Source organism: Oncorhynchus keta, chromosome 17 (genome assembly GCF_023373465.1).
Source record: "Oncorhynchus keta strain PuntledgeMale-10-30-2019 chromosome 17, Oket_V2, whole genome shotgun sequence".
NCBI classification, from domain to species: domain Eukaryota; kingdom Metazoa; phylum Chordata; class Actinopteri; order Salmoniformes; family Salmonidae; genus Oncorhynchus; species Oncorhynchus keta.
Window position 1 is genome coordinate 51,737,788 of NC_068437.1, and position 20,377 is coordinate 51,758,164.

At 42.7% G+C, this 20,377-nt stretch overlaps 1 pseudogene; it reads left to right on the forward strand.

Annotated features, from left to right (window-relative positions):
- The window catches only part of LOC118370359 (calcium/calmodulin-dependent protein kinase type 1D-like), a 77,713-nt pseudogene that overhangs the window by 44,726 nt on the left and 12,610 nt on the right, over positions 1-20,377 (forward strand).

The window sequence follows — 20,377 nt, forward strand, 5'->3', positions numbered from 1 at the left end:
AAATGACCAGCATGGTCGAATAATAACAAGGCAGAACAGTTGAAACTGGAGCAGCAGCACAGTCAGGTGGACTGGGGACAGCAAGGAGTCATCATGTCAGGTCGTCCTGGGGCACGGTCCTTGGGCTAAGGTCCTCAGAGAGAGAAAGAAAGAGAGAATTAGAGAGAGCATATGGGGTGGCCAGTCCTCTTCTGGCTGTGCCGGGTGGAGATTATAACAGAACATGGCCAAGATGTTCAAATGTTCATAAATGACCAGCATGGTCGAATAATAACAAGGCAGAACAGTTGAAACTGGAGCAGCAGCACAGTCAGGTGGACTGGGGACAGCAAGGAGTCATCATGTCAGGTCGTCCTGGGACACGGTCCTTGGGCTCAGGTCCTCCGAGAGAGAGAAAGAAAGAGAGAATTAGAGAGAGCATATATGGGGTGGCCAGTCCTCTTCTGGCTGTGCCGGTGGAGATTATAACAGAACATGGCCAAGATGTTCAAATGTTCATAAATGACCAGCATGGTCAAATAATAGTAAGGCAGAACAGTTGAAACTGAGCAGCAGCATGGCCAGGTGGACTGGGGACAGCAAGGAGTCATCATGTCAGGTAGTCCTGGGGCATGGTCCTAGGACTCAGGTCAGTTGAAACTGGAGCAGCAGCATGGCCAGGTGGACTGGGGACAGCAAGGAGCCATCATGTCAGGTAGTCCTGGGGCATGGTCCTAGGGCTCAGGTCCTCCGAGAGAGAGAAAGAAAGAAGGAGAGAATTAGAGAACGCACACTTAGATTCACACAGGACACCGAATAGGACAGGAGAAGTACTCCAGATATAACAAACTGACCCTAGCCCCCGACACAAACTACTGCAGCATAAATACTGGAGGCTGAGACAGGAGGGGTCAGGAGACACTGTGGCCCCATCCGAGGACACCCCGGACAGGGCCAAACAGGAAGGATATAACCCCACCCACTTTGCCAAAGCACAGCCCCCACACCACTAGAGGGATATCTTCAACCACCAACTTACTATCCTGAGACAAGGCTGAGTATAGCCCACAAAGATCTCCGCCACGGCACAACCTTGGGGGGCGCCAACCCAGACAGGATGACCACAACAGTGAATCAACCCACTCAGGTGACGCATCCCCTGCAGGGACGGCATGAGAGAGCCCCAGTAAGCCAGTGACTCAGCCCCTGTAATACAGTTAGAGGCAGAGAATCCCAGTGGAAAGAGGGGAACTGGCCAGGCAGAGACAGCAAGGGCGGTTCGTTGCTCCAGAGCCTTCCGTTCACCTTCTCACTCCTGGGCCAGACTACACTCAATCATATGACCCACTGAAGAGATGAGTCTTCAGTAAAGACTTAAAGGTTGAGACCGAGTTTGCGTCTCTGACATGGGTAGGCAGACCGTTCCATAAAAATGGAGCTCTATAGGAGAAAGCCCTGCCTCCAGCTGTTTGCTTAGAAATTCTAGGGACAATTAGGAGGCCTGCGTCTTGTGTCTTGTGTATGTGTAGGTATGTACGGCAGGACCAAATCAGAGAGATAGGTAGGAGCAAGCCCATGTAATGCTTTGTAGGTTAGCAGTAAAACATTGAAATCAGCCCTTGCTCTGACAGGAAGCCAGTGTAGAGAGGCTAGCACTGGAGTAATATGTTCAATTTTTTGGTTCTAGTCAGGATTCTAGCAACCGTATTTAGCACTAACTGAAGTTTATTTAGTGCTTTGTCCGGGTAGCCGGAAAGTAGAGCATTGCAGTAGTCTAACCTAGAAGTGACAAAAGCATGGATTAATTTTTCTGCATAATTTTTGGACAGAAAGTTTCTGATATTTGCAATATTACGTAGATGGAAAAAAGCTGTCCTCGAAATGGTCTTGATATTTTCTTCAAAAGAGAGATCAGGGTCCAGAGTAACGCCGAGGTCCTTCACAGTTTTATTTGAGACGACTGTACAACCATTAAGATGAATTGTCAGATTCAACAGAAGATCTCTTTGTTTCTTGGGACCTAGAACAAGCATCTCTGTTTTGTCCGAGTTTAATAGTAGAAAGTTTGCAGTCATCCACTTCCTTATGTCTGAAACACATGCTTCTAGCGAGGGCAATTTTGGGGCTTCACCATGTTTCATTGAAATGTACAGCTGTGTGTCATCCGCATAGCAGTGAAAGTTAACATTATGTTTTCGAATAACATCCCCAAGAGGTAAAATGTATAGTGAAAACAATAGTGGTCCTAAAACAGAACCTTGAGGAACACCGAAATGTACAGTTGTTTTGTCAGAGGACAAACCATTCACAGAGACAAACTGATATCTTTCCGACAGATAAGATCTAAACCAGGCCAGAACATGTCCGTGTAGACCAATTTGTGTTTCCAATCTCTCCAAAAGAATGTGGTGATCGATGGTATCAAAAGCAGCACTAAGGTCTAGGAGCACGAGGACAGATGCAGAGCCTCGGTCCGATGCCATTAAAATGTAATTTACCACCTTCACAAGTGCCGTCTCAGTGCTATGATGGGGTCTAAAACCAGACTCAAGCATTTCGTATACATTGTTTGTCTTCAGGAAGGCAGTGAGTTGCTGCGCAACAGCCTTTTCTAAAATTTTTGAGAGGAATGGAAGATTCAATATAGGCCGATAGTTTTTTATATTTTCTGGGTCAAGGTTTGGCTTTTTCAAGAGAGGCTTTATTACTGCCACTTTTAGTGAGTTTGGTACACATCCAGTGGATAGAGAGCCGTTTATTATGTTCAACATAGGAGGGCCAAGCACAGGAAGCAGCTCTTTCAGTAGTTTAGTTGGAATAGGGTCCAGTATGCAGCTTGAAGGTTTAGAGGCCATGATTATTTTCATCATTGTGTCAAGAGATATAGTACTAAAACACTTGAGCGTCTCTCTTGATCCTAGGTCCTGGCAGAGTTGTGCAGACTCAGGACAACTGAGGTTTGGAGGAATACGCAGGTTTAAAGAGGAGTCCGTAATTTGCTTTCTAATAATCATAATCTTTTCCTCAAAGAAGTTCATGAATTTATCACTGCTAAAGTGAAAGTCATCCTCTCTTGGGGAATGCTGCTTTTTAGTTAGCTTTGCGACAGTATCAAAAAGGAATTTCGGATTGTTCTTATTTTCCTCAATTAAGTTAGAAAAATAGGATGATCGAGCAGCCAGCAGTAAGGGCTCTTCGGTACTGCACGGTACTGTCTTTCCAAGCTAGTCGGAAGACTTCCAGTTTGGTGTGGCGCCATTTCCGTTCCAATTTTCTGAAGCCTGCTTCAGAGCTTGGGTATTTTCTGTGTACCAGGGAGCTAGTTTCTTATGAGAAATGTTTTTAGTTTTTAGGGTGCAACTGCATCTAGGGTATTGCGCAAGGTTAAATCGAGATCCTCAGTTAGGTGGTTAACTGATTTTTGTCCTCTGGCGTCCTTGGGTAGGCAGAGGGAGTCTGGAAGGGCATCAAGGAATCTTTGTGTTGTCTGTGAATTTATAGCACGACTTTTGATGGTCCTTGGTTGGGGTCTGAGCAGATTATTTGTTGCAATTGCAAACGTAATAAAATGGTGGTCCGATAGTCCAGGATTATGAGGAAAAACATTAAGATCGACAACATTTATTCCATGGGACAAAACTAGGTCCAGCGTATGACTGTGACAGTGAGTGGGACAAAATGTTGGACAAAACCCACTGAGTCGATGATGGCTCCGAAAGCCTTTTGGAGTGGGTCTGTGGACTTTTCCATGTGAATATTAAAGTCACCAAAGATTAGAATATTATCTGCTATGACTACAACATAGTGGCTATAAATAAATAGGCTGAAGCCATCTGTATTTGAGTTAATAATGATCTAAAGCAGTGCTTCCCAAACCGGTTTCAGCCATGGCCCCCTTTCATCATGGGAGAACATCCTATGCTCCCCCCCTCCCTTCACCTTCCACAATTGAATTAACTGCTGTTGTTACACAAGAATATGGTGTAACAATACCAATTTACTCATCTTACCAAACACCAGTACGTGGTTTTCCTTCCATATTGAAATCAAAATTAATAAATGAGACATGAACCAGCTTACTTCTGTGCAATGGCACATTTTATTTATTTTTTTCACCTTTATTTTCCTAGGCAAGTCAGTTAAGAACAGATTCTTATTGACAATGACGGCCTACCCCGGCCAAACCCGGACGACGCTGGGCCAGTTGTGCGCCACCCTATGGGACTCCCAATTACGTCCGGTTGTGATACAGCCTGGAATCAAACCAGGGTCTGTAGTGATGCCTCTAGCACTGAGATGCAGTGCCTTAGACCGCTGCACCGCTCGGGAGCCTTGTATTTGGGACAAATCATTCACTAAGCCCTAAACCTCAACTACATCTTGTAATAAATCATGTGGAAATTGAGGAAGTTGAGCTGACTAAACTGCTTGGAGTAACCCTGGATTGTAAACTCTCATGGTCAAAACCTAATGATACAACACTAGCTAAGATGGGGAGAAGTCTGTCCAGAATAAAGCGCTGCTCTACCTTCTTAACAACACTATCAACAAGGCAGATCCAACAGACTCTAGTTTTGTCGCACCTGGACTACTGTTCAGTCATGTGGTCAGGTGCCACAAAGAGGGACTTAAGAAAATTGCAATTGGTTCGGTTGTGAAATCTGTTATGAATGTATTGTAATGTTTTTTAAATTGTACAACTGCCTTCATTTTGCCGAACCCCAGAAAGAGTAGCTGCTGCCTTGGAAGCAGCTAATGGGGATCCATAATAAATACAAGTACTGCCTGAGATTCAGAGAAACAGCCCTTCTATAATTCTGTAGCCTATGAGAAACTAGTTGTTTCAAAGTTTATAATACTAGCAAAGTTATCTTTGAACTGACAAAATTGAGCCCAATATAATATAGTTACCAATTATCACTAATTTTGAGAAATGGCATTCACACATGAGATGCATATCTAGTCACTTCGCAATTAAATTATTCTTATTTGTACTTATGAATTTACCATGTTAAATGTGACTACTTATTTATTTATTACAAGTTAGCTCACAGAATGAAGGGTTTGTTAGAGAGGGAGGGAGGGAGGGAGGGAGGGAGGGGAGGGGAGGGGAGGGAGGGAAGCTCTTGCTCCGTTCTCTTTACAAGCCTTGCACAGCTTTTTTCCATTCACAAACCACGACCTCTGAATACCCGGGCTAAACCAAAAGCATAATTGGCAGCGGGGGGAAAGTCAAATCATAAAATAAGGAATTGAGTAGTACTGCTTAGTCTAAAGCCACAGAAAGTCAGTAGCTATGGTGAGTAGTACTGCTTAGTCTAAAGCCACAGAAAGTCAGTAGCTATGGTGAGTAGTACTGCTTAGTCTAAAGCCACAGAAAGTCAGTAGCTATGGTGAGTAGTACTGCTTAGTCTAAAGCCACAGAAAGTCAGTAGCTATGGTGGGAAAATAATTTACTATCCATCAAATTCATCCTGGTATATTATAGGGAGGGTTATGACCCCTCTGTCCACCCTGCAAGTTATGTGCCTGTCTGGTTGTGTCCCAATTCCCCCCAGTGTAGTCCTGTTGAACTCCTCCCCACGCATTTAGGAGCTTGGGATTGGTGTAAGACATTCCATGGGCTAGAGAGAGTTTCCACAATATTTCTTACAACTGCCCTTCCCTCTTAAATCAATGAATTGTAGTGAACAAGTGCACACTACTTAGAGCAGAAGGGTACAACATGTGGACACAAAATCTGCGTCGTTAGACAGACAGGAAGACGAACAGCTGTGACGTATGGCAGTCTGCAGTAGTAGTAGTAACCCAAACATTGACCTCATCTACTCGTATCTCTTTAACTCTGGCTAACCTAAACTTATTTGACCTAATTTAACCTCAGGAAACATCACCCACACAATGTTCTATATCAATCTCTACCTTTTGATGTTCTTCACAGCCCCAGAGGTTCTGGCTCAGAAGCCCTACAGCAAAGCAGTGGACTGCTGGTCTATCGGAGTCATCGCTTACATTCTGTAAGTATCTTATACTGTAATGTGTAAGGTGTCCAATAAAACCCCCCTGTATATTTTGATGGGTCATTGGGACAAATAATATGTTAATTGGGTTGATAATCCTCCAATCGTCTAAACCGCATGTATCTCATCATCTGTTTGAAAGTTATTGAAGTTTTTTACCTCTTGGCCAAAATTAGGGGGACTAAATCAATGTAGGTCAGCAGGGAAACAAAATGGTTTAAAAAATAAATCAGGAATATTGCCCAGCATCGCTTCAGCTAGGCTGGATTCTGTACAAGAATTAAGGCTACTGGTTACCTGACAGGCTCACTTGAACTGATCATCTTTATTTTTAAATCAGCAGGACATAAAACAAGGTTAATGTAAATTGACAACTTATTAACATCAGAAAACGTTCATATTTTTGCCATCTCTGAAACACACTTAGATAATTCCTTTGATGATGCAGTAGGAGCTATACATGGTTATAGAATATATAGGGAAGACAGAAATGCAAATAGGAGGTGTTGCCATGTACAGTATGTCCAGAGTCATATTCCTGTTAGGCTGAGAGAGGATCTCATGTCAGATGATATGAAAGTAATATGGATACAGGTTAATCTGCCTCACCTAAAGCCAGGTTCATCTGCCTCACGTAAAGCCAGGTTCATCTGCCTCACGTAAAGCCAGGTTCATCTGCCTCACGTAAAGCCAGGTTCATCTGCCTCATGTAAAGCCAGGTTCATCTGCCTCACGTAAAGCCAGGTTCATCTGCCTCACGTAAAGCCAGGTTCATCTGCCTCACGTAAAGCCAGGTTCATCTGCCTCACCTAAAGCCAGGTTCATCTGCCTCACCTAAAGCCAGGTTCCTCTGCCTCATCTAAAGCCAGGTTCATCTGCTTCATCTAAAGCCAGGTTCATCTGCCTCACCTAAAGCCAGGTTCCTCTGCCTCATCTAAAGCCAGGTTCCTCTGCCTCATCTAAAGCCAGGTTCCTCTGCCTCACCTAAAGCCAGGTTCATCTGCCTCATCTAAAGCCAGGTTCCTCTGCCTCATCTAAAGCCAGGTTCCTCTGCCTCATCTAAAGCCAGGTTCCTCTGCCTCATCTAAAGCCAGGTTCCTCTGCCTCATCTAAAGCCAGGTTCATCTGCCTCACCTAAAGCCAGGTTCCTCTGCCTCATCTAAAGCCAGGTTCCTCTGCCTCATCTAAAGCCAGGTTCATCTGCCTCACCTAAAGCCAGGTTCATCTGCCTCACCTAAAGCCAGGTTCCTCTGCCTCATCTAAAGCCAGGTTCATCTGCCTCATCTAAAGCCAGGTTCATCTGCCTCATCTAAAGCCAGGTTCATCTGCCTCATCTAAAGCCAGGTTCATCTGCCTCATCTGAAGCCAGGTTCATCTGCCTCATCTGAAGCCAGGTTCATCTGCCTCATCTAAAGCCAGGTTCCTCTGCCTCACCTAAAGCCAGGTTCATCTGCCTCATCTAAAGCCAGATTCATCTGCCTCATCTAAAGCCAGGTTCATCTGCCTCATCTAAAGCCAGGTTCATTTGCCTCATCTAAAGCCAGGTTCATCTGCCTCATCTAAAGCCAGGTTCATCTGCCTCATCTAAAGCCAGGTTCATCTGCCTCATCTAAAGCCAGGTTCATCTGCCTCATCTAAAGCCAGGTTCATCTGCCTCATCTGAAGCTGATTCTTGTAAGAAGTTTCTAAAGATCACCAAAAAGTCAGTATTTGGTCTATACAGTTCCTTCGGAAAGTATTCAGACCCCTTGACTCTTTCCACATTATGTTACGTTACAGACTTATTCTAAAATTGATTTTTTAAAAATATAATCCTCACCAATATACACACAATACCCCATAATGACAAAGTGAAAACAGATTAGTAGAAAGTTTTGCAAATTAAAAATAAATAAATAAATAAATAAATAACAGAAATACCTTATTTACATAAGTATTCAGACCCTTTGCAATGAGACTCTAAATTGAGCTCAGGTGCATCCTGTTTCCATTGATCATCCTTGAGATGTTTCTACAACTTGATTGGAGTCCACCTGTGATAAATGAAAAAGATTGGGCATGATTTGGAAAGGCACACACCTGTCTATATAAGGTCCCACAATTGACAGTGCATGTCATAGCAAAAACCAAACCACAGGATTGTGTTGAGGCACAGATCTGGGGATGGGTACCAAAAAATGTATGCAGCATTGAAGATCCCCAAGAACACAGTGGCCTCCTTCATTATTAAATGAAAGAAGTTTGGAACCACCAAGACTCTTCCTAGAGCTGGCCGCCCGGCCAAACTGAGCAATCGGTGGAGAAGGGTCTTGGTCAGGGAGGTGACCAATAACCCGAGGGTCACGAAGCTCCTCTGTGGAGAACCTTCCAGAATGACAACCATCTCTGCAGCACTCCACCAATCAGGCTTTTATGGTAGTGACTAGACGGAAGCCAATCCTCAGTAAAAGGAACATGACAGCCCGTTTGGAGTTTACCAAAAGGCACCTAAAGACTCTAAGACCATGAGAAACAAGATTCTCTGGTCTGATGAAACCAAGGTTGAACTCTTTGGCCTGAATGCCAAGCGTCACGTCTGGAGGAAATCTGGCACCCCTACGGTGAAGTACGGGGGTGGCAGCATCATGCTGTGGGGATGTTTTTCAGTGCCAAGGACTGGGAGTCAGGATATAGGGAAAGATGAACGGAGCAAAGTACAGAGAGATCCTTGATGAAAACCTTCTCCAGAGTGCTCAGGACCTCAGAGGCGGAAGGTTCACAGTCCAACAGGACAAAGACCCTAAGCAACACAGCCAAGACAACGCAGGAGGGCTCTGAATGTCCTTGAGTGGCCCAAAGGTGATTCAACAAAGTACTGATTAAAGGGTCTGAATACTTATGTAAATGTGATATTTCAGTTTTTTTTCTTCATACATTTGAAACATTTTCTAAAAACTTGTTTTTGTTTTGTCATTGTGGGATATTGTGTGTAGATTGATGAGGGAAAAAAATACTATTTAATCCATTTTAGTATAAGGCTGTAACTTGCCCCCCCGCACATTGACTCGGTGCCGGTACCCCCTGTTTATAGCCTCCACATTGACTCGGTGCCGGTACCCCCTGTTTATAGCCTCCACATTGACTCGGTGCCGGTACCCCCTGTTTATAACCTCCACATTGACTCGCTACCGTAATACCCTGTATATAACCTCCACATTGACTCGGTGCCGGTACCCCCTGTTTATAACCTCCACATTGACTCGGTGCCGGTACCCCCTGTTTATAACCTCACATTGACTCGGTACCGTAATACCCTGTATATCCACACCTCCACATTGATATAGCCTCCACATTGACTGTAAATACCCTGTATATAGCCTCCACATTGACTCGGTACCGTAATACCCTGTATATAACCTCCACATTGACTCGGTAATACCCTGTATATAACCTCTTGACTATATAGCCTCCACATTGACTCGGTACCGTAATACCCTGTATATAACCTCCACATTGACTCGGTACCGTAATACCCTGTATATAACCTCCACATTGACTCGGTACCGTAATACCCTGTATATAGCCTCCACATTGACTCGGTACCGTAATACCCTGTATATAACCTCCACATTGACTCGGTACCGTAATACCCTGTATATAGCCTCCACATTGACTCGGTACCGTAATACCCTGTATATAACCTCCACATTGACTCGGTACCGTAATACCCTGTATATAACCTCCACATTGACTCGGTGCTGGTACCCCCTGTTTATAGCCTCCACATTGACTCGGTGCCGGTACCCCCTGTTTATAACCTCCTCATTGACTCGGTACCGTAATACCCTGTATATAACCTCCACATTGACTCGGTGCCGGTACCCCCTGTTTATAACCTCCACATTGACTCGGTGCCGGTACCCCCTGTATATAACCTCCACATTGACTCGGTGCCGGTACCCCCTGTTTATAACCTCCACATTGACTTGGTGCCGGTACCCCCTGTTTATAACCTCCACATTGACTCGGTACCGTAATACCCTGTATATAACCTCCACATTGACTCGGTGCCGGTACCCCCTGTTTATAGCCTCCACATTGACTCGGTGCCGGTACCCCCTGTTTATAACCTCCACATTGACTCGGTGCCGGTACCCCCTGTTTATAACCTCCACATTGACTCAGTGCCGGTACCCCCTGTTTATAACCTCCACATTGACTCGGTGCCGGTACCCCCTGTATATAGCCTCCACATTGACTCGGTACCGTAATACCCTGTATATAGCCTCCACATTGACTCAGTACCGTAATATCCTGTATATAGCCTCCACATTGACTCGGTACCGTAATACCCTGTATATAACCTCCACATTGACTCGGTGCCGGTACCCCCTGTTTATAGCCTCCACATTGACTCGGTGCCGGTACCCCCTGTTTATAACCTCCTCATTGACTCGGTACCGTAATACCCTGTATATAACCTCCACATTGACTCGGTGCCGGTACCCCCTGTTTAAAACCTCCACATTGACTCGGTGCCGGTACCCCCTGTATATAACCTCCACATTGACTCGGTGCCGGTACCCCCTGTTTATAACCTCCACATTGACTCGGTGCCGGTACCCCCTGTTTATAACCTCCACATTGACTCGGTACCCCCTGTTTATAACCTCCACATTGACTCGGTGCCGGTACCCCTGTTTATAGCCTCCACATTGACTCGGTGCCGGTACCCCCTGTTTATAACCTCCACATTGACTCGGTGCCGGTACCCCCTGTTTATAACCTCCACATTGACTCTGTGCCGGTACCCCCTGTTTATAACCTCCACATTGACTCGGTGCCGGTACCCACTGTATATAACCTCCACATTGACTCGGTGCCGGTACCCCCTGTTTATAACCTCCTCATTGACTCGGTGCCGGTACCCCCTGTTTATAACCTCCACATTGACTCGGTGCCGGCACCCCCTGTTTATAACCTCCTCATTGACTCGGTGCCGGTACCCCCTGTTTATAACCTCCACATTGACTCGGTGCCGGTACCCCCTGTTTATAACCTCCACATTGACTCGGTGCCGGTACCCCCTGTTTATAACCTCCACATTGACTCGGTGCCGGTACCCCCTGTTTATAACCTCCACATTGACTCGGTGCCGGTACCCCCTGTTTATAACCTCCACATTGACTCGGTGCCGGTACCCCCTGTTTATAACCTCCTCATTGACTCGGTGCCGGTACCCCCTGTTTATAACCTCCACATTGACTCAGTGCCGGCACCCCCTGTTTATAACCTCCTCATTGACTCGGTACCGTAATACCCTGTATATAACCTCCACATTGACTCGGTGCCGGTACCCCCTGTTTATAACCTCCACATTGACTCGGTGCCGGTACCCCCTGTTTATAACCTCCACATTGACTCGGTGCCGGTACCCCCTGTATATAACCTCCACATTGACTCAGTGCCGGTACCCCCTGTTTATAACCTCCACATTGACTCGGTGCCGGTACCCCCTGTTTATAACCTCCACATTGACTCGGTGCCGGTACCCCCTGTTTATAACCTCGTTATTTTATTGTTTTACTTTTTATTTTATTTTTTACTTTGGTTTATTCAGTAAGTATTTTCTTAACTCTATTTATTGAACTGGATTGTTGGTTAAGGGCTTGTAAGTAAGCATTTTACGGTAAGGTCTAGATGTTGTGTTTGGCGCATGTGACAAATGTAATTTAAAAGTTAGCGTTTTGCAACCCGCGGAAAAAACTTTGAAGATGACCAGCACAACATGTAAAATCCTCAAAGTTGATGCAAGAAAGCTGCGTTGCTCTGTCAATTAATCAAATGTATTTATAAAGCCCTTTTTTCATCAGCCGATGTCACAAAGTGCTACAAAGAAACCCAGCCTTAAATCAACCAAACAGCAAGCAATGCAGGTGTAGAAGCACAGTGGCTAGGAAAAACTCCCTAGAAAGGCAGGAACCTAGGAAGAAACCTAGAGAGGAACCAGGCTCTGAGGGATGGCTAGTCCTCTTCTGGCTGTGCCAGGCGAAGATTATAACAGAACATGGCCAAGATGTTCAAATGTTCATAGATGACCAGCTGGGTCAGATAATAATAATCACAGTGGTTGTCGAGGGTGCAACAGGTCAGCACCTCAGGAGTAAATGTCAGTTGGCTTTTCATAGCCGATCATTCAGAGTTAGAGACAGCAGGTGCGGGAGAGAGGGAGAGTCGAAAACAGCAGGTCCGGGACAACAGAGCTCAATGCTTATTATGGGATGTAGGTTACGAAATCCAACCTTTTTGGGTATACTGTTAATGAAATGTTAGCGAAACACCCCAATGAAATATTCAGAACATGAATAATCATATTTGTCTTGGTAAAATGTATTTTATAAAACAAGGAAGTGAAAGCTCGTTTTCACACACTCTGACAGAGTGGATGGACACCCTATAATGTAGAATTTAAGTTTTTACATGGGGCTTATGAAGGCTTCATTTAGCCTCTATAAGATATACTTTGTTTAAAATGTGGCCATGTAACACGATTAGATAATCTTATATACTGTATATTGAGAATTCCCCCCTGCGGGGGGCGCTACAGGACGTTTTTTTTGTGTTGTTTATGTTTGGCTCAGCTGAGCCTGGCTCTCCACATGTGAGGAGATATCAATCAGTGTACAGCTCCTTGTCACAACCAATCAGCTGGTCCCCACACTCTGTATATGAGCTGATCATGCACCCTCTGATGGCTAAGAACATCAAGCTGATCCTGCGCTTGCCAGCCAGGCCCTATGCATTCTCTTCCATCCCTATTTAACTAGGCAAGTCAGTTTAGAACAAATTATTATTTACAATGACGGCCTACCCCGGCCAAACCTGGATGATGCTGGGCCAATTGTGCAACTCCCTATAGATCTCCCAATCACAGCCGGATGTGATGCAGCCTGGATTTGAACCAGGGACTACAGTGACGCCTCTTGCACTGAGATGCAGCGCCTTATACTGCTGTGTCACTCGGGAGAAAATGTCCTAGAAATAGGACATATTGCCAATGTGTGTTGTCTTCCAGTGAAGATCAGAGGTAGATAAGTTAGTATGTTCATGGAGTGCTTGGGTGAAAACCATATGTCAATACCCCTGTTTGTCAATAAAGTTTACTGTGTATTTTAACTCTCTGTGAGCTCCTCTGACCGGGAATAGTTTTTTGTTGTTGTGAGTCACAGACCAGTCAAATAAGAGGGTATTTCCACATTTCCACACATTCTCTATATGATATTCTGTTCTGAAAGCTTTTAGTCAAAACTGCCAGGATAAATGCACCTGGATTAAGCTGCCCAATTAAACCAATTTAGGGGAAACGCTTGTAAGTTTGAATAGAACCCTCTAGCCTCGTTAACCACTCCTCGTTAGGTGTGAAGGCTGCTAAGGTAATCAGGTGGAATAGTTTCATAGTCTCACCAATTAGAAAGTTGTTGCAGTAGTTCATTAGAAAATATTTGCAACACTAATGTGATACTATAGCTCCGATTATTTGTTTTGATTTGGATAATCTCAGTGTAACAAGTGTTGTGATCAGAAGATGTGCCAAAGACATAACAAGGCAAGATAAGGCAATATCAAATAGATTGAGTTTTCTGTCCAAATAAGGAGTTGGCTTTCCCTTGGTATTCTACTTTTAAGTTAGACGATGGCACTAACATAAAGCATCCATATTGTTGTGTAATTAATTATCTGTTCCCATTAATTATCTGTTCCCTAGGTTGTGTGGCTACCCTCCGTTCTATGATGAAAATGACTCCAAGCTCTTTGAGCAGATCCTCAAGGCCGACTATGAGTTTGATGCACCATATTGGGATGACATATCTGACTCAGGTGTGTGTGTGTGTGTGTGTGTGTGTGTGTGTGTGTGTGTGTGTGTGTGTGTGTGTGTGTGTGTGTGTGTGTGTGTGTGTGTGTGTGTGTGTGTGTGTGTGTGTGTGTGTGTGTGTGTGTGTGTGTGTGTGTGTGTGTGTGTGTGCGCCTGGTCGTATATATGGGTCCTTCTATAAACTAGGGAACCAGTGAGTATTTCCTACACAGGACAACTTTGTTACAGCTGCTGACGAATCATTGATAATAATCTGCCATGTCATTACGTTAAGATATAATGGGGGGGATCATAGCTATATTCAATACAATTCACACGTTGATTTAAAACCTGTTTAACCCTTTATCATGGTTGGTGTCTTGAATGATTTGTCCAAAATCTTGTGACATAAAACATACCTTTTCTGTCCTTGCATTAAGGGCAGTGTAAGTTATCGTTATATAATATTTTAAGCATTAATCAGTTAAATTAGACATTGAACTTGAATCCTGTAAGAATCCTGGATCCAGCTGTTGGGACAGTTTTTTTAAAAATAGCAACCTGGACTTAGAAACAGACGTAACATAGTAAAAGAAAACCCGGGACACTTCAATTAGTATGATATGTTACTTTTCATATGGTATTTATTCACTTGTGGATGTCCATCATCCATTTCTTATGATATGTTATGAATTTAAATTTGAATGATATGTTACGAATTCTAGGTGGTTCTATATATGTTAGCTAGGTGGCTAATGTTAATGTTAGCTAGGTGGCTAACGCTAATGTTAGCTAGGTGGCTAACATTAGCTAGGCTAGGGGTTAAGGTTAGGGCTAAGGTTAGGGTTACTAGTTACATTTACATTTACATTTAAGTCATTTAGCAGACGCTCTTATCCAGAGCGACTTACAAATTGGTGCATTCACCTTATGACATAGTTGAGTTAAAGGGTTAGGGGAATGGTTAGCTAACATGCTAAGTAGTTGCAAAGTAGCTAAAAAGTAGTACGCAGTTGCTAATTAGCTAAAGTTGTCCATCATGAGATTCGAACACGCAACCTTTGGGTTGCAAGACGTTCGCATTGTAGTCCCACCTATCCACTATGACCAACCACCCTACTTTTGTTTTTGCCTTAAGTAAAGCACTTGGGCTCCCGAGTGGCGCAGCGGTCTAAGGCCCTGTATCTCAGAGCAAGAGCAGTCCCTGGTTCAAATCCAGGCTGCATCACATCCGGCTGTAATTGGGAGTCCCATAGGGCGGCGTACGATACGTCCAGGTTTGGCCGGGGTAGTCCGTCATTGTAAATTAAGAATTTGTTCTTAACTTACTTGCCAAGTTAAAACCTTCTGTCTTATGTAACCATACGTAACATATCAGTGTACTGTATTAATATTGACTATACATTTTTACAATGTTTTTACCTTCATTTAACTATGCAAGTCAGTTAAGAACAAATTCTTATTTACAATGACGGCCTAGGAACAGTGGGTTAATGGCCTTGTTCAGGGGCAGAACTGATTTTTACAGGCCCAACACTCTAACCACTAGGTTACCTGCCGCCCACATACTATGTTACGTCTAGTCTATAAGACCAGGCTGTGTATAGAGATAAATATACATTTGTAAACATTTGTAAACTTTTTTCACTTTGTCATTATGGGGTATTGTGTGCAGATTGCTGCGGGGGGAAAAAATATTTAATCAATTTCAGAATAAGGCTGTAACATAACAAAATGTGGAAAAAGTTAAGGGGTCTGAATACTTTCTGAAGTCACTGTATCTAAACTTTACTATACTAGAAAATATGTACTTTTTACTCCCATGCAGTACCAGTCAAAAGTTTTAGAACACTTACTTATTCAAGGGTTTTTCTTTATTTGTACTATTTTCTACATTGTAGAATAATAGTGAAGACATGAAAACTATGAAATAACACATATGGAATCATCTAGCAATCAAAAAAGTGTTAAACAAATCAAAACATATTTTATATTTGAGATTCTTCAAATAGCCACCCTTTGCCTTGATGACAGCTTTGCACACTCTTGGCATTCCCTCAACCAGCTTCATGAGGTAGTCACCTGGAATGTATTTCAATTAACAGGTGTGCCTTCTTAAAAGTTAATTTGTGGAAGTTATTTCCTTTATAATGAGTTTTAGCCAATCAGTTGTGTTGTGACAAGGTAGCGGTAGTATACAGAAGATAACCCTATTTGGTAAAAGATCAAGTCCATATTATGGCAAGAACAGCTCAAGTAAGTAAAGAGAAACGACAGTCCATCATTACTTTAAGACATGAAGGTCAGTCAACACGGAAAATGGCAAGAACTTTGAAAGTTTCTTTAAGTGCAGTCGCAAAAACCATCAAGCGCTGTGATGAAACTGGCTCTCATGAGGACCGTCACAGGACAGGAAGACCCAGAGTTACCTCTGCTGCAGAGGATAGGTTCATTAGATTTAACTGGCTCTCATGAGGACAGCCCAAATATATGCTTCACAGAGTTGAAATAACAGACACATCTCAACATCAACTGTTCAGATTAGACTGTGTGAATCAGGCCTTCATGGACAAATTGCAGCAAAGAAACAACTACTGAAGGACACCGTTAAGAAGAAAATACTTGCTTGGACCAAGAAACACGAGCAATGGACATTAGACCGGTGGAAATTTGTCCTTTGGTCTGGAGTCGAAATGTGAGATTTTTGGATCCAACAGCCTTGTAACACCGTGAGACGCGGTGTGGGTGAACGGATGGTCTTCGCATGTGTGTTTCCCACTGTAAAGCATGGAGGAGGAGGGGTTATGGTGTGGGGGTGATTTGCTGGTGACACTGTCTGTGATTTAGGCTCACTTAACCAGCATGGCTACCACAGCATTCTGCAGCGATAAGCCATCTCATCTGGTTTGGGCTTAGTGGGACTATCATTTGATTTTCAATAGGACAATGGCCCAACACACATCCAGGCTGTGTAAGGGCTATTTAGCAAGAAGGAGAGTGATGGAGTGCTGCATCAGATGACCTGGCCTCCACAATCCCGATCTCCACCAAATTGAGATGGTTTGGGATGAGTTGGACTGCAGTGTGAAGGAAAAGCGGCCAACAAGTGCTCAGCATATGTGGGAACTCCTTCAAGACTGTTGGAAAAGCATTCCAGGTGAAGCTGGTTGAGAGAAGGCCAAGAGTGTCCAACGCTGTCATCAAGGCAAAGGATGGCTTTTTTGAAGAATCTCAAATATAAAATACATTTTGATTTGTTAAACATGATTCCATGTGTTATTTCATAGTTATGATGACTTCACAATTATTGTACAATGTAAAAAATAGTAAAAATAAAGAAAAACCCTTGAATGAGTAGGTTTTCTAAAACGTTTGACTAGTAGTGTACATTTTCCCTGACATTCAAAAGTACTGTTTACATTTCAAAAGTTCAGGCAGGACAGCAATATAGTCCATTTCACTCACCTATCAATATAACGCATTGTCATCCTGACTGCCTCTTATCTGGCAGACTCACTAAACACAAATGCTGTGTTTGTAAATTACGTCTGAGTGTTGGAGTGTGCTTCTGTCTGTCCGTTTGCTTAATATAAGGAATTCGATGTATACTATTTACTTTTACATTGTACTTTTACTTAAGTACGGCAATTGAGTACTTTTTCCACCACTGTACTTAAGTACATTTACTGTAAAAACCAAATACTTTTAGATTTTTACTCAAGTTGTATTTTACTGGGTGACTTTCACTTTTACAATGAAAGTCCTTGAATTTGACTTGTCCGTATGAACCCTGATTGAAAGGATGTATGTTGTTGTATAGGTGGAGTTATGGCGATTTGCATATATTCACTTTTGTTCCTCATGTGGAACTGTATAAACTTTTTTATTTTTGTTTCAAATTTTTTGTTGTTTCAAACCATTTTTAAAAATCCCAATGCCCCATTATTTATAGAAAGACCCAAATGTACAGTATGTGTTTGTGTGCGTGTGAGTGTACCCAATTGTTTGTTTGTAATGCTATCTTGAATGGATGGAACATAGTGATATTGTGTGTCTTCCTCTGTTCCACAAACAGCCAAACAGTTCATCAGCTCTCTGATGGAGAAGGATCCAGAGAAGAGATTCACCTGTGACCAGGCTCTAGCCCACCCCTGGTGAATGTCTATCTACCACCATACTATACCATACTATACCACACCATACCATACTATACCACACCACTCTATACCACACTATACCACACTATACCACACCATACCACACTATACCACACTATACCACACTATACCACACTATACCACACCATACCATACTATACCACACTATACCACACTACACCACACTATACCACACTATACCATATATATATATATATATATAGCCCACCCCTGGTGAATGTCTATCTACCACCACACCATACTATACCACACCACACTATACCATACTATACCACACCATACTATACCACACTATACCATATATATATATATAGCCCACCCCTGGTGAATGTCTATCTACCACCACACCATACTATACCACACCACACTATACCATACTATACCACACCATACTATACCACACTATACCATATATATATATATAGCCCATCCCTGGTGAGTGTCTATCTACCACCACACCATACTATATACCACGCCACACTATACCACACCATACCATATATATATATATATATATAGCCCACCCCTGGTGAATGTCTATCTACCACCACACCATACTATACCACACCATACTATACCACACTATACCATATATATATATATATATATATATAGCCCACCCCTGGTGAATGTCTATCTACCACCACACCACACTATACCATACTATACCACACCATACCATACTATATCACACCATAATATACCACACTATACCATACATTACCACACCACACTATACCACACTATACCATACTATACCATACTATACCACGCCATACTATACCACACCACACTATACCATACTATACCACACCATACCATACTATACCACACCATACCATACTATACCACGCCATACTATACCAAACCATACCATACTATACCACACCACACTATACCACACTATACCACACCATAACATACTATACCACACCACTCTATACCACACCATACTATACCATACCATACCATACTATACCACACCATACCATACTATACCACACCACACCACACCATACTATACTGTACCACACCATACTATACTGTACCACACCACTACTATACTATACTATACAATACCATACTATACCACACCATACTATACTATACCACACCATACTATACTATAGCATACTATACCACGCCATACTATACCATACTATACCATACCATACTATACTATACCACACCATACTATACTATACCATACCATACTATACCACATCATACCATACTATACCATACTATAACACACCATACTATACCACACCATACTATACCATACTATACCATACCATACTATACCACACCATACTATACCATACTATACTATACCATACTATACCACACCATACCATACTATACCACACCATACCATACTATATCACACCATAATATACCACACTATACCATACATTACCACACCACACTATACCACACTATACCATACTATACCACGCCATACTATACCACACCACACTATACCACACCATACCATACTATACCACACCATACCATACTATACCACGCCATACTATACCAAACCATACCATACTATACCACACCACACTATACCACACTATACCACACCATAACATACTATACCACACCACTCTATACCACACCATACTATACCACACCATACTATACCACACCATACTATACCATACCATACTATACCATACCATACCATACTATACCACACCATACCATACTATACCACTCCACACCATACTATACCACACCATACTATACTGTACCATACTATACTATACTATACCATACCATACTATACCACACCATACTATACTATAGCATACTATACCACGCCATACTATACCATACTATACTATACCATACCATACTATACCACACCATACCATACTATACCATACTATAACACACCATACTATACCACACCATACCATACTATACCATACCATAATATACCACACTATACCATACTATACCATACCATACTATACCACACCATACCATACTATACCATACCATACTATACCACCATACCATACTATACCATACTATAACACACCATACTATACCACACCATACCATACTATACCATACCATACTATACCACACCACACTATACCATACTATACCATACCATACTATACCACACCACACCATACCATACTATACCACACCATACCATACTATACCATACCATACTATACAACACCATACTATACCATACCATACTATACCACACCATACCATACTATACCATACCATACTAAACCACACCATACTATACCATACCATACTATACCACACCACACCATACCATACTATACCACTCCACACCATACTATACCACACCATACTATACTGTACCATACTATACT